This window comes from Coffea arabica, chromosome 5e (genome assembly GCF_036785885.1).
Source record: "Coffea arabica cultivar ET-39 chromosome 5e, Coffea Arabica ET-39 HiFi, whole genome shotgun sequence".
In the NCBI taxonomy this organism is placed as follows: Eukaryota; Viridiplantae; Streptophyta; class Magnoliopsida; order Gentianales; family Rubiaceae; genus Coffea; species Coffea arabica.
Window position 1 is genome coordinate 37,744,116 of NC_092318.1, and position 8,916 is coordinate 37,753,031.

General features: G+C 35.8%; 1 pseudogene; it reads right to left on the minus strand.

The window, feature by feature from the left end:
• Nucleotides 1-6,303: 6,303 nt before the first annotated feature.
• LOC113687291 (cytochrome P450 81Q32-like) lies at nucleotides 6,304-6,885 on the minus strand (annotated as a pseudogene).
• Between the last annotated feature and the right edge of the window lie 2,031 nt (nucleotides 6,886-8,916).

Sequence of the window (8,916 nt, forward strand, 5' to 3'; positions counted from 1 at the left end):
GCCATTTGGGCTAACCAATGCTCCAGCGACGTTTCAATCCTTGATGAATAGGGTATTTCAACCCTTTTTGAGGAAGTTTGTGTTAGTATTTTTCGACGATATCCTAATCTATAGCCCAACTTTAGAGTTACATGTACAGCACTTGCAAACTGTCCTCCAGGTCTTGGCTGACAACCAGCTCTATTGTAAGAAGTCTAAGTGCTCTTTTGCTCAGACATCTGTAGAATACTTGGGACATGTGATTTCTGGGGAAGGGGTGAGTATGGATTCAGCTAAAGTTGATTGCATCAAGGCCTGGCCTACGCCTAACACCGTCAAGGAGTTGAGAGGATTCCTCAGATTAACGGGGTATTATAGAAGATTTATCAAGGGGTATGGGTTAATTTGTAAGCCTCTAACACAGTTACTGAAGAAAGAAGGCTTCGTTTGGGACCATAAAGCTCAGATAGCCTTTGAAGATCTCAAGAAGGCTATGACCACTGCACCAGTTCTAAGCATGCCCAATTTCGAGTTGCCTTTTGTAATCGAAACTGATGCCTGCGGTGTGGGTATTGGGGCAGTCCTAATGCAGCAGGGTCATCCCATAGCCTTCATCAGTAAAGCTTTATCTCCTCAAAACTTGGGACTGTCTGTGTATGAAAAGGAACTATATGCGTTGGTGCTAGCAGTCACCAAATGGAAGCATTACTTGGTCGGCCATCATTTTGTTATAAAAACTGATCACCAGGCTCTTAAGTACTTGTTGGAGCAACGACTTACACATCCCTTGCAGCACAAGTGGCTCACCAAGTTGCTGGGATTAGATTACGAGATTCAGTACAAGAAGGGTTCGGACAATGGGGCAGCGGATGCTCTATCCAGAATGAAGGGAGATGAAACCACAGACTACCAAGCCTCTGCGCACCACTTGTGTGCCATTTCCTCCATACAGCCAGCTTGGATGCAGGAGCTGGTTGAGAGTTATGATGGGGATCCAGGGGCTCAGCAGAAGATAGCTCAACTGCTCCTGGATTCTACTGCTGACCCCGACTACCACATGGATCAAGGGCTGCTAAAATTCAAAGGGAAACTATATATGGGATCTGCCAACAATATTAGAAACAACTTAATCAAAGCTCTACACGATTCAGCCGTAGGGGGACATTCGGGCCAGAGGGGATGCCTACAGAGAATACAAGCTATATTTCACTGGCCTGGGATTAAGAGGGACGTCATTCAGTTTGTGCAATCTTGTGATATCTGTCAGCGCAATAAGCATGAAAACGTCCCCTATCCGGGACTATTGCAGCCTATTCCCATACCTCAACAGGCTTGGTCACATATTTCCATGGATTTCATCGAGCAACTACCTTCATCTCAGGGCTACGATACCATTTTGGTAGTGGTGGATCGCCTAACTAAATTCAGTCACTTCATAAGACTCACACATCCTTACACAGCTCAGCACATAGCTCAGGTTTTCCTTGACAATGTCTACAAACTACATGGTTTACCAGATTCCATAATTTCTGATAGGGACAAGATTTTTATTAGTAGATTCTGGCAAGAGTTATTCCACATGTTGGGGATTAGCCTACACTATAGTTCTTCCTATCACCCCCAGTCGGATGGGCAGAGTGAGAGGGTAAATCAATGTTTGGAGAACTACCTCAGGTGTATGTGCAGTGACCACCCTACTCACTGGAGTAATTGGCTACCCACGGCTGAACTCTGGTACAATACCAACTTCCATACCAGTCTGCAAATTTCCCCTTTTGAAGCACTGTACGGGTACAAGCCAAATCACATTCCTCTGGGACCATTTCATGACAGTATCATTCCTGCTGCAGCTAGCCTGGTACAGGCTAGACTCCAAGTGCTGTCTCTCATCAAGGAGAACCTGGCCAAAGCCCAGAATCGTATGAAGTTCTTTGCGGATAAGCACAGGACAGAGAGGACTTTACAGGTGGGAGATTGGGTATTCCTCAAGTTGCAGCCGCATAGACAACAGACGGTGGCCATTCGCAAAAGTCTGAAGCTCACTGCTAAATATTATGGACCTTTCCAGGTGGTGGCCAAAGTCGGAGCCGTGGCTTACAAGTTGTCGCTACCGGATAGAGCTCGAATCCATCCAGTCTTCCATGTTTCGTTATTAAAGAAAAGGGTGGGAAGCACACAAGCTATTGAGCCTACATTACCTGCATTAGATTCAGTTGACCAATGCTTGCTGAAACCTGAGAAAATCCTTAGACGGAGGGTTACTATGAGGAATTCGGAGCCGGTTATTCAATATCTGGTTAAGTGGGATCATCTACCTGAGTCAGAATCGTCATGGGAGGATAAGAGCTTCATTGACAAGCAATTCCCAAACTTTCAAGCTTGAGGACAAGCTTCGCCTTAAGAGGGAGGGATTGTCAGGAACTGTTATTAGTAGTAGTATGCGTTTTATTCAATAAGGCATGCGTTTAATCAAAACGGTGTCGTCCTACTTGAAACTGTCCGTTAGTCATTAATTGTAGTTAGTTGAGATATTTTTGCATAAAACCCTGGATTGTAACAGAAATGGCAATTAAGATCTGAATCAGTTAATCTGTTTCTCTCTCTCATTCTTGTCCGGATATTCTCTCTCTCTCTCTCTTCCCCTGTCCCTGCTTCATTCCCTCTTCTTGCTTTCCTCATCCCAGAACCCCTCTTTCACTTGGATTCCGGTGAAGAATTCTGGCCAAAGAACCTCAGATCCTGACAGCTACCCCAACACCAGCCGAGCCGACCCCGGGGGCTGTCTCTCTTTCTCTCTCATTGTGCAGTTTCTTTCCCTTTTCTTTTGTGTCCTCCCTCTTGCTATCAAATGAATAACATTTTCACCCTCTCGACTCTATATAGCCCATTTGTTGAGCATATTTCTCACTACCACATGCGCGAGTCAGACTTGGGCTCTCCCTATTTTCGTCCGCGTCTCCTTGCCTTTTTTTTTTTTTCTTTCTTTTAGGGTGGATTAGTTTATTTTTAATATTTATCAAAGTTATGTTCTTAGAGACCATCAAGTTTTGAGTGTGGGATTGTAGAGAAAGTGGATTCCACTTGCTCTTTCAGTCTTGTTATTTTAATCCCTTTTTGCACCCCTCAAATTATTACTCTACTATTTACCACATGAATGATATGTGGGCCGTTTGTAATACATCAGCACTTATGGTTCATTCAATCTTTCTTGTTATATTTTAACCTCTTTCCTGCAGGCCGAAGATTGGCTTAAACGAAAGTAAAACGACAAGGTAGCGCGTTAGAAGTCCTTAGTATGTCCCCTCATGCTTTTCTTATCTATTTTTTTTTTCTTTTTGTGTCAAAATTTATGGTTCAACATCCAAAATATCAAGAAAAATGTTCCATCAACGTCTTTCACTTGGTAAGGAGTCATGTATGGTTTTACTTTGTTTGTTTCTTCGATAAACTCTTTTAAGTACTTTATTCTTGTGCATTTTGTTACTAGAAGCAATAGAAGATGAATTTTGTCCCACCATTCCATCTTTCTCTTCTTACTAATTTGAATTCATAGGCGAAAGGGTACTCGGTTATTTGAAAGACAACGTTGATTTTGGAATTTGCTTCAAGAAGTAAGAGAAATTCATATTTTATGGACTTGAAGAAAGTGATTGCTAAATTCTATGATGACATTAGCAACATTTAAGGAATAAGTTGGCGTTTCATAAGAGGGTTTCGGAACAAAGAATTGGAATAAACTCCATAATTATTGTTTGGATTACTACCATCGGAATCGGGATTTTGGAATCATACCTAAAAATTTAGAATTCCTTAATTTCTTAGTAACTTGGAGGGTTTTGGACAAAATCCTTCCAAGCCTGATTCCAATTTGGAAATGGGACCCGTCCCACCACCCATTAAAAAAATTCATATATAATTATTTACAACATATATATATAATTATGTATATAATATATATTATAATTATATATTTAATTATAATATTAGTATAATTATATAATATATTTATAATTATTATATAGACATATACAATATATTATATAAATATATATTATAATTATTTAATTAAATGTATTTATATTTATATAATATATATTATAAATTTATTAATATTATATAATAATATATTTATATTATTTATATATATTTATAAATGTATATTATATGTGCATATAATTATAATATATACGTGTATCTAATAGTAATAATATATTATATAATTATAATAATAATTATTATTATAAATATACTAATATATAATAAAAATTATATTTAATATATAATATACTTTATAATTATATAATATTAGTATAATTAATATTTATATATTATATAATTTGATATTTATTTATATTTATATTATAATATATATGTATTATAATTATAATATTAGTATATTAAATAAATATATATTATAATTATTTAGTTAAATATAATTATATTTATATAATATATAATATAAATTTATTAATATTATATAATAATATATTTATAATATATATGTATATTTATAAATGTATATTATATGTGCATATAATTATAATATATACATGTATATAATATTAATAAATCATATAATTATATTTATTATTTTAAATATAATTATATATAATTATTATTATTATATTTAATATATAACATACATTATAATTATATAAAATATTAGTATAATTAATATTTATATATATTATATAATTATAATTATACATTTATATTATAACATTTGTATAATTATATTTAATAATATATATTTAATTTAATTAATTACAAACTTATAATAATGATATTATTAGTTATATGTATTATATAATGTATATTAATTTATGTAATATAATTAATATTATCAATTATATTAATATTTATACATGTTTACTAATAGAAATTATTAATTAGTTATACTAAATTTACTAATACATTTATACTAATATATTTAATTAGTGAAAATTTCTTACATCCCATTTACAAAAAACCAACGAACGAAATATCAACTATAGTAATGATATTCATTCCTGGCACTGAACCAAATAAATATATTGGAATGATTGATTCCATTCCAATCCAGGATGAATGATTCCGAATCCAAATCCGATTCCAACATGCGAACCAAACGCCACCTAACAATAAAGTCAAGGGAATAAAGGGGTTGCTTAGAAAATTCTCAAGAAGATTTCCAAAACAAAATTTGAAAACTTGAAAAAACTTGAGATTTGCAACTTTCGGTACAGATTTGGGATGAATTTGATAGTAGGGTAAATCTAGTTGGAAACACTGAGCTTTCGCCTAGTGGTCCTTCTTTGGGCTGTAAGTCAGGAGTTCGAGCCCTACATGTTGTGAAAAAAATTTAAAGGAGGTGTCAAGACACCTCTTTTGTCTACTAGGTTCTTATAGCTACTAGTTCCACATATACAACCTCTTTAACTCACCTTGCCCCTAAATTAGGATAAATTAGGTTATAAAACTATTGTCGCAGTCGTAAAAAAAATAATCTAGTTGGTCCAATAACTATTTATTATTAGTTTGTGAAGTAGTTCAACTTTCTCTAGAATTCTAGTGAACTTAGTTAAGATATTCTAGATGACTATAGAACTTATTTCAAGTTCATATACTTCAATACGTTGAAGGTTCATTGATGCAACATGTAAACAATTCGATCTCCGGATAAGAGAATCAATTTAAGATGACATTAACAACATTTTTGGGTTCTCGGGATCATGGGCAATTATCTATCATGTTCAAGTTTTTTTTTTAAAAGAAATCATGCTCTATAAGTTTGAGAAATGTTGCGACCTTTAATTCCTATAAATCTAGGAAAAGGTTCTGAGACGTTTTTTAATTTGCCCCCAGTACAGCATCGAAACCAAATCTTTTCAACATAGAAGTCAAAGATTTCAATTTGGATTTGTATTAGTCCCCAGTAGAGCATCGAAACAATCTGCCCCCAGTACAACATTGAAACCAAATCTTTTCAACATAGAAGTCAAAGATTTTAATTTAGATTTGTATTAGCCCGATCATGGCGAGAATTGATGTCCACGTATTGGTAGCAAAGTTGATAATCTTTTGGTTTTGATAAATATTAAGCCCTTCTTTGTATAGATTACAAGATAAATTTTGTATGCACTGTTTTTTTCAAGGGAGAATTGTAATTTTGGTCCCCAATCTATAGTGTATGAATTATCCCCAATCTATTTCGAAAATCAATTTTGGTCCCCAATCTGTTCAATTTTGCGCTAAAGTGGACAATTGACGAAATCTCTTCAATTTCAATCGGAACTAAGTCACGTGAGATTACGTGCCGGCACCTAAAACCCCTTTTTCAATTTTTTAATTTCTAAAACACGTTTTTTCTAGTGACTTGGCTTTTGGCATGGACACTCTTGTCCCTTCAGCCAGATCAATCTCTTCTTCGCCAATTCTTTTCCAATCAAAACTCTGAATTAGAGATCCCAAGGCCAAACCCACCACCCGCTGTGCTAGGCCAGAACCAGGGTAAGATCTCCTTCCCATCCCAAATGGAATCAGCTTTGATGGCTGAACCTACAAGCCTTCGAATCTCTCTGGCTTGAAGCTTGTTGGATCATCCCAAATGTTTGGGTCCCTGTGAACTGCCCATGCATTAACTAGCAAAATTGTGCCTCGCAGAATATTGTATCCCCCAATTTTACAGTCATCAGACGACTCATGTGGCACAAACATTGGTGCTGCTGGGTACAACCGAAATGTTTCTAAAATAATGTTATGAAGATAAGGAAGATTGGATAGATCATGTTCGTCGACCAATAGATCAATCTCTACTTGAGCATCCAATTTAGCTCGAACTTTCTCTAGCACCTCGGGATGGTTGAGCAAAAGAGACAAGGCCCATTCTATAGTCATTGATGAAGTGTCTGTTCTAACCGTAAGCATGACCTACCAATAATATACTAGTGGTTCAATTGAATGCTCATTTCAGTTCAACGGTGAAGAATGGCTAATAGGGAAAGAATATACTTACTAGTATAATCCCTTTGATGATTTGGTCCATATAATCCCTTTGATTTCTAATTATTATCATCCGCTCTTCTCTCTTAGCTGCTTGCTTATGAAGTAGTACTGCTGCTGCTCCTGTTGTTTGTGCAGGAGAGTTGAACTAGGTCCGTCTCTGGTGTTGATTGCAGATTATCTCCATTACTAATGGAGACAAGAATGAGACTTGGACTTGGAGGCCAAGTTGAGCTTCTTACTCGTACTGTGGGTTCTGGTGATTTGAAGGCGGCGACCAACAAGAGGAGTAATTTGGATTGTGAGATTACCCCTTTCATGTTTTTGTTTAATAAGACAAAAGGCAAGAGAAAGCTGAAAATATTAAAAAATGTGTTTTTGTGAGAACCCGTAAAACCCTAATTATTTTCCTAGGGTTTATTTCCCCTTAATTGCATGTTTTCTGCATTTTCTGGCTTAGAACTATTTTCTTAGTGGATTTTATGAGTAATTATAGTTTTAAGATGATTTTTCTAGCATTGGTGAATTTTTAGAAAATTAAGAGTAAATAGTGGACGTGGGACCCACTAGTGCGAAAAGTTCGGAAAAATTCGGCCAATAAGGTTAAGTTTCGGATACTGTGAAAATTTTATCGGGTGTTAAGAGATAAGTAGTGTGTGTGAAGTGATTGATGTGAGAGAGAAAAGAATGATAAGGATGTATTTAATAAGGTGACAAGTGTCACCTCCTCATTGGTTGCACTTTAAGAATTACTATTCAATTTCTTGACTTTTTTGACCCAAGGATTAAATATCAAAAAAATGCCCAAAAATCACCATTTTTCTTCTCTTGTTGGCCGACTCTCTAAGCTCAAGAAGGAAGGAGAAACTCTTCAAGTTCTAGCTTCTACTTGGTGCAAATCAACCCAAAACATTTGCTTCCATCCATTTCACTCCATAAAATCTTTCCTTCTAGTGCTTGTAAGTGTATTAGTGAAGTTGTTTGAAGCTCTAAGGTGGCCAACCTCTCTATCTCTCTTAATTGCTTGGTAAGTGATGCTTGAACACCCTACTACACCTAATGATGGTTATATTATGCTTAGAAGTGGCTTGAGTGTTGGATTATATGATTTATTTCTTGGTTTGGCTTGATTTGGTGAAGTTTTCCATTTTATGAGGAATTTTCTGGTTTCATATGATTTTGATGTTGTGGACTAGTATGATGCTTGGTAATAAGGGGCTTTGGCTCTAGTAGGTGTGAATTGTTGTTAAATGCAATCAATTTTGGATTTGGAATGAAATGTGAAAAGTTAGGGTTCTTGAACCCCTATTCTGTCCGAAATTTTAGGTCATAGTTAGAGGCCGAATTGGACTTTGCTCAAAACATGAAAGTTGTAGGTATTGATGAGTTTAGTGTGCCTGCAAAATTTCAGGGAAATTGGACAAGTGTAGAGTGAGTTATGCCGTTTTTACTGTTGCTGTTTTTGGTGCACAGAATGTCCGAACTGCGATAGTAATTGCCTGTTTTGACTGGAATTGGTTTGGATTTTGAAGTTGGTGTCTTCTGATGATATGTAGCTGGATGTCTTAGCTAACGTATGCCTTTGGAATTTCGGCATTTGGACCTGTGTAGGCTGAGATTGACGTATTACAGTTTTGTGTGTTTTGCAAATCTGTTTTGGTAATTCTGGTTTGGTATTTGGCACTTTTGACCTAGTTGTGCTAGGATTTGGACTGAGAGGCCTTCTACATTGTTGTAGCCCTGTTTCATAGCTTCGAAACGGTGGGTCTTACACCCCTAACCGATAATTGTAGTGAGAGTTGTGCCATTACCGCATTATGACGTCAAAACCGGTTTTCTTATCAAGGCCAACATTAAAGCCTTTCTTAATTTCTGGTTTGCTTTCATGCTTGTATATGTTTATAAAACCCTATTGGGGTTGTGAATTGGTGTTGTTTATGGCTCGGTATGGTTTCT